Source organism: Bidens hawaiensis, unplaced genomic scaffold, assembly GCF_021521415.1.
Source record: "Bidens hawaiensis isolate Kalapana, Puna unplaced genomic scaffold, B.hawaiensis_p1.1 tig00075178_1, whole genome shotgun sequence".
NCBI classification, from domain to species: Eukaryota; Viridiplantae; Streptophyta; class Magnoliopsida; order Asterales; family Asteraceae; genus Bidens; species Bidens hawaiensis.
This window is the reverse complement of record NW_027503046.1, coordinates 14,793-22,353: the sequence shown is the minus strand read 5'-3', so window position 1 is coordinate 22,353 and position 7,561 is coordinate 14,793. Positions and strand designations below refer to the sequence as shown.

At 40.5% G+C, this 7,561-nt stretch overlaps 1 pseudogene; it reads left to right on the top strand.

Moving 5' to 3' along the window:
* Positions 1-834: 834 nt before the first annotated feature.
* On the top strand, positions 835-1,338 carry LOC143606528 (putative mitochondrial protein AtMg00860 pseudogene; annotated as a pseudogene).
* The last annotated feature ends 6,223 nt before the right edge of the window (positions 1,339-7,561 follow it).

The window sequence follows — 7,561 nt, the reverse complement described above, 5'->3', positions numbered from 1 at the left end:
GAATGGTTAAGAGTTGTAAGATAGAGTTGGAAGGACACGAATTCCCTGTTAACCTATACGTGATGACCTTAGGAGGATTCGATGTAGTATTGGGGATGGATTGGCTGTCTGAATTTGAGGCTCAGATAGTGTGTAAGAGTAGATTGGTAAGACTAAAGTCTTCGGATGGCGCTACAGTTACGGTCTACGGTGATAAAAGAAAGTTTAGGGCTTAACGGCATTTTGATAATCAAGGCCGAAGGTATGTTAAGGCGAGGGTGCAGTGCCTACCTGGCGTATGTTGTCAAAGCCACGGCCTAGACGAAAGAAGTGAAAGACGTTTCGGTAGTATCTGACTACCCAGAAGTGTTTCCTGAGGACCTTCCGGGATTGCTGCCGGAACAAGAAGTAGAATTCCAGATAGAATTGATACCAGGAGCACAGCCCGTTGCGAAAGCACCTTACCGTTTGGCACCATCTGAGATGAAGGAATTGATGTCCCAACTGCAAGAACTCCTCAAGAAAGGTTTCATAAGGCCGAGTGTTTCCCCATGAGGCGCACCGGTGTTATTTGTTAAGAAGAAAGATGGAAGCATGAGAATGTGTATTGACTACAGGGAGTTGAATAAACTTATGTTAAAGAATAGATATTCGTTGCCAGGGATTGATAATTTGTTTGATCAGCTACAAGGTGCAAGCTGGTTCTCGCGAATAGATCTCAAATCAGGTTATCATCAGCTGAAGGTGAAAGAGGCAGACATCCCCAAGACAGCGTTTCAGATGTGGTACAGACACTACGAGTTCCTCGTGATGTCATTTGGTCTAACTAATGCTCCCGCAGCATTTATGGACATTATGAATAGGGTATGCCGTCCGATGTTAGACAAGACGGTTATCATTTTCATTGACGAATTATGAATTTATTCAAAGAGCGAGTCCGACCATGCTGAGCACCTGAGGGATGTATTAGAAGTTTTGAAGAAGGAGAAATTGTATGCAAAGTTATCGAAGTGTGCATTTTGGCTGCAAGAGGTACAGTTTTTAGGTCACATAATCAATCCCAAGGGAATTACTGTGGACCCAGTTAAGATAGAAGCGATAAAAAATTGGAAAACTCCGCGAAACCCGACCGATATACGCAGTTTCCAAGGGTTAGCTAGCTATTACATGAGATTCATTCCGGGCTTCTCCAAGATAGCCGCACCATTGACCGGCATGACCCGGAAGACTATAGTATTCAGTTGGGGTAAGAATCAGGAAGAAGCGTTCGAAGAATTGAAGAGAAGACTCACTCAGGCTCCAATCCTTGTTCTGCCTGATAGTGAAGAAGATTTGGTAGTCTGTACTGATGCTTCGTAGCAAGGGTTAGGTTGCGTGTTGATGCAATGGGAGAAGGTCATAGCCTATGCGTCTAGATAGTTGAAAGTTCACGAAAGCACATACCCGACAAATGACCTGGAGTTAGCAGCTGTGGTGCATGCTCTCAAGATTTGGAGGCACTACTTGTATGGTACCAAGTGTACTATATATACAGATCACAAGAGTCTAAAGTACTTCTTCGAGCAGAAAGAGTTGCATATGAGGCAAAGAAGGTGGTTAGAACTGATTAAGGACTATGACTGTGATATCAAGTATTACCCGGGGAAGGCTAATGTAGTTGCTAACGCCTTGAGCCGGAAGAACGCAGAAGTCGTCGCGACAGTAAAGTCTTATAAGTTGATAATCAACTCAGATATCTTTGAAGAGATCAGCAAGGTGCAGTCAGAAGTGTTGGTAAATGAAGGGTTGATGAAGAAAGAGAGGATTTTTGGGCAGCAAAACGAGTTGATAGACAATACTCATGGCGTAAAGACCAGGGTGGACAGGATGTGGATTCCACGTCATGGGAATCTTAGGGATCGAGTCCTAGACGAAGCCCATAAGTCTCGATACTCGATCCATCCAGGATCTACCAAGAGTTGTAGAAAGACTACTGGTGGCCGGGTATGAAGAACGAAGTAGTATATTATGTTAGTAAGTGCTTGACTTGTTTGCAGGTCAAGGCAGAGCACCAGAAACCGTATGGAAAGATACAGCCTTTGGAGATACCCGATGGAAATGGGAACACATCACAATGGATTTTGTAACTAAGCTTCCGCGTACAGCTAAGAACCATGATACCATATGGGTGATTGTGGATCGTTTGACTAAGAGTGCTCACTTTCTACCAATACGAGAGGCTGTCTCGTCAGAAGCGTTAGCAAATATGTTCGTTAAGGAAGTTGTGGCGAAGCATGGAGTGCCGTTGTCGATCGTGTCTGATAGAGATACCCGCTTTACTTCAAGATTTTAGAAGAAGTTCCATGAAGCCATGGGGACAAGACTGAACATTAGCATGGCGTATCATTCTCAAACAGATGGACAGTCCGAAACGACTATCCAAACCCTTTCGGATATGCTATGTGCTTGTGTGCTATACTTTGGAGGAAGCTAGGATGATCATTTGCACTTGGCCGAATTCTCTTATAACAACAACAGTTATCATTCTAGTATTGGAGGAAAATTTCAGGTTTCGGTTATTCATTTGTTATTTGTTTTAATAAGAAATGAAAATAAACAAACTATTTACCTTATAGATTTGATTAGATCTTGAATGTTTGGACAAATGAAATTGGATATTAGGACTGATCATGTACAAGAGATTTGTGTGTGCGTATAGGTATGTGTGACAATGATTGGGGAATGATAATGGTGAAATGATGAGGATAAGGATTAAATTAGGGTTTAAGGGTTTAAATAGGCAAAGCCCAAAGGCTTTTAGGCCCAAATCACTCTCAAGTCCATTACCTCTCTTAATATTATCAATACTATACATATTATTTAATTAATTTAATCGACGCCTCTCGATACGACAACTAACATAAAACCCGAAATATTTTATTTATTTATTGAAACTATGGCGTTACAAGTCTCTCCCCCTTAAAAAGGTTTCGCCCCCGAAACCTATCTGTTACATAAACAACTGTGGGTAGAACTTACGCATCTCTTCCTCTAGTACCCATGTTGCATTGGATCCCTTGCGATGTTTCCAAATCACCTTAACTAAGGGGATAGCCTTTTGACGAAGTTGCTTATCCTTACGGTCAATAATCTCGACTGGCTGCTCGATGTAATTCGATTGCTCATCTACCTCTATGTCCATCAACGGCACGTGAGACGTTTCATCTGCAATACACTTCCTTAAGTGAGAAACGTGAAAGGTAAAGTGAATCCCTTCCAATTCCTCGGGTAGATCGAGCTTATACACCACTTTTCCTATACGAGCTATGATTTTAAAAGGTCCAAGATACTACTTTGCTTCCCTCTCTTCCTAAAGCGAATGATACCTTTTCACATCAAGACCTTAAGCATCACGTTGTCTCCAACGTTAAACTCGATTGGTCGTAGTCGCTTATCGGCGTAAGACATTAGACGGTCTTGAGCAACTTTCATTCTTGCTTTGATTTGATCAAACCTCGAGGAGGTTTCTTGCACAACTTCCAAACTACCGATTTGTTTCTGACCAATCTCTCCCCAGCATACGAGAGTTTTGCAACGTCTACTATACAACATTTCGAAAGGAGGCATACCAATACTCGAATGGTAGCTGTTGTTGTAAGAGAACTCTGCTAAATGAAGATGATCATCCCAACTTCCTCCAAAATCTAACACGCATGCATGTAGCATATCCTCAAGGGTTTGGATAGTCCGTTCAGACTTCCCATCTGTTTGAGGATGATACGCCGTACTGATGTTTAGCGTCGTTCCCATTACTTCATGGAACCTCTTCCATAATTGGAATGTAAAACGGGTATCTCTGTTGGATACGATCGACAATGGCACTCCATACTTCGTTACGACTTGTTTAATAAACACATTGGCTAATGTTTCTGACGAGATAGCTTCTTGTATAGCCAAAAAATGAGCACTTTGGTCAAACGGTCCATAATCACCCAGATGGTATCGTGATTCTTAGCTGTACATGGTAGCTTAGTTATGAAATCAATAGTGATGTGTTCCCATTTCCACTCGGGTATTTCTAGAGGCTGTAGCTTCCCATATGGTTTTTGGTGTTCTGCTTTAACTTGTAAGCAAGTCAAGCACTTGCTGACGTAATCAACTACTTCATTCTTCATACCTGGCCACCAATGGTGTTTCTTCAAGTCTTAATACATTTTGTTCGATCCTAGATGAATCGAGTATCGAGATTTATGAGCCTCGTCTAGGATTCGACTCCTGAGATTCCCATGAAGTGGGATCCACATTCGATCGAATCTAATCTTTACACCTTGTGTATTATCAATCAACTCAGTCAGTTGCCCATAAGTCCTCTCTTTCTTCATTAACCCTTCATCTGCAAGTACTTATGTCTGAACCTTGTTGATTTCTGTAAAGAGATCTGTGTTGACAATCAGCTTCTAAGACTTCACGGTCGCTATCACTTCTTCATTCTTCCGACTTAATGCTTAATTTCACAGTCGTAGTCTTTAATCAACTCTAGTCATCTTCTTTGTCTCATATTCAACTCTTTCTGCTCGAAGAAGTATTTCAAACTCTTGTGATCCGTATAGATAGTACACTTAGTACCATACAGGTAATGTCTCCAAATCTTAAGAGCATGCACTACAGCTGCATCCTTCTTACTCTCGATATTGCAGTCACCGAGTGGTGTTCATGAGTGTTAGCTGCTCAAGGTAGCTTATCCATGAAGCCCCCGATGATATGCTCTTGTCATGACTTAACAAATCTCGTCTCATATTGGGAGAAGTTGACACATACTATTCTAAAGCTACTATTTATTTTAACTTATCAAGTCGCGCCTCACATGACTGCCATCCACACAAGCATTCATAACGTAATTCAATCCATAACGTCATATAGTCTAAATTTAAGTTTAAACAATACATATAAAATCCTTAATAGTCATACATGACTTTAAAACTTAAAAAAATAACTCATCCTTCTTAAATGCTCCTTCATGTAACTTTTCCATAGACAGGTAACTCTAAGTCTGCACCTTCTTTTCTGCTTCTCCCCCCTCCTGCTTTAGGCTTCTTGAATTCGCCTTGTGACTAGTAGCTCTGCAATTGAAACTTTTATGGTTGTTCTTGCATTCCTAAGAGAAGTGCCCCATCTTCTCGCATCTGTAACATGTTTTCGACCCCCAAACTACACTCACCGCCATGAACCTTTCCACACTTATGACAAACATCTGTACCAGCAACCCACTTATATTCACCATCATGTATCTTACCACAAGTCTTGCACAATTTCCTCACCCCTGTCTTCTGCTTCTTATCCTTGGGATTCCACATTTGCGTACCGGGTCGTTTAGCAGGAGCAATTCACTCATTCTCTTTCTTCTCCAAAGTTCTTGCACGACCCTCAATAAACTTTTCCCGTTGAAGATTCTTTACTGCGGCAGCTACTACTCATGTAACGGCAGCTTGAATAGCAGGTTCGATCTTATAATCTTCTTCAGGTACAGTCATGCTTTTCTTTTCACTGAATTCAGTAATCGATTCTTTAGAAGGTACTCGGCTAATACGTGGCCTACCATGGTGCCCCCTACATCTTCCTCGCTCAGCAGTTGTCTTAGCACCAGCCATTTGAATTATAATGGAAAAACACAAACATCGTCATGTGGGAACTATTTAGTACAAGGATAGTAAGGCTGCAGGTAATAACAGTGGCAAGCTGGGATTAGCTGCTCACGTTACTCTCTGTGTCCTATGCACTTCCCTTCGTGAGTTTACTTGTGCTCGGTTCTACTTAAAGCAGTTAGATAATCAAACATTTTGAGTATAAGCAAGCAATCCTATCTCAAACAGTTCATACAACTTCTTACTTATCCCTACATTATACGTAAGGAAATTCACATATTTAAGATTGCTTGAGTGACACATGACATTCTCTGACTGGTATCCTCTTTATTTCTTCTTTTCGTCTCATTCTCTGTTTGAGTCTAAGCATATAGGATACTTATTCTCCCGAACTTATGCTCTAATACCAACCTGTAAGGCCCCCGAGCCCGGGTACCCTACTTTCTCGCTGGTTGGATTTACTCATTCACATAATTTGGAAAATCAGAGTTAACTAACAAATTGCTGAATAAAAGTCAACCATTCTTACATAACGTAAACACTTTGTCTTAAACGGAAATCACATAAGTCGTAACATAAATATAAATAACACGTGACTCTTCTTTTCTTCGATGCCAGTCTTCTTTTATTTGCCACGTGTACCACACTAAGCAACCTATCTCATCCTACTCACCTGCGTGCATACTAAAGTCAGCTACGTTGAGTGAGTTCTAGTTAATCAATTAACATACATACATTCATATTCATACTTATACATGCCCGGAGATACGTATTTCGTAATTTACTTGATATTACTCATTCATATATACTTACATACATAGACATGTATTTACACACTTTATTTTCTACCTTCCTATGGTATACCGTAACTATCCAACTTCTGCTATCTCGGATATTATTAGGGTCTAGTCCCTCAATGTCAGATATTTTCAAGGGTCTCGTCCCTTCTATCCCAGATATTAATAATGTCTGGTCCCCCTAATCTCATATATTATTAGGGTCTGGTCTATGTCATCTCAGATATTATTAGGGTCTGGTCCCTTTGACTCGCTTAACCATACAACCCTACAAGTCCCGTCAATCGTCCATACGTTTACTTCATATGTTTCCTGTCATGCGTGCATGCTTTACACATCTTTCAATTGCATATATAATAATTATATTTATATATGCACATTCATACAACAATTAATAATAACATTAAATAAATATACATACACATATCATACACTTGTCACTTAAGATAAGAGTATTAACTATCATACAGGATTATGAACACAGCCCCGAAAAACATCACATAGGGTTCGAGTTCGTTTAAGCCTTGCATCCATATAGCTCTTTCATCTTGATCATGTATATTATTATATTATTATTATTATTATTATTATTATTATTATTATTATTATTATTATTATTATTATTAATATTCTTATTCTTATTATTATGCTAGTTTTATTTTTACTAATAAAACCTATTTGTAGAATTACCAATCTACCCTCCCTAACCCTATCTAAAATAATCAAGATCCACCCGCCCCTTTCTTCTTCCTCTCTCTTCTTCACCTCAACTGCAACCCAAGCCACCACCACTCTCTCTTCCTTTTCCGGCAATCCGGCAACGAAGAAGAAGGAAAGGAGGCGTGTAGACTTGCTCCTTCCCTTTCTTTCCTTTCTTAACCCTAATTACCTCCTTTCCCCCCCCCCCCCCCCAACCTTCCCCGTTTCCAGCGACCATAGCCGAGCACCAGCCTACAACGATGGTTCATCTTGGGACGCACAAGGGAGCTCAAACAATTTTCATCCATTTCATTCGCTTCGTACCCAAGGGCATTCGCATGGGATGTGAATTAAATACGGGCAACGATTCACACAGGAAAGAATTCGTACGGGAAGGAAACAGTTCGCGCAAATGGTTTTTCTAATTCGCACGAAAGGATTCACGCGACTCCTTTCCAGCAACCT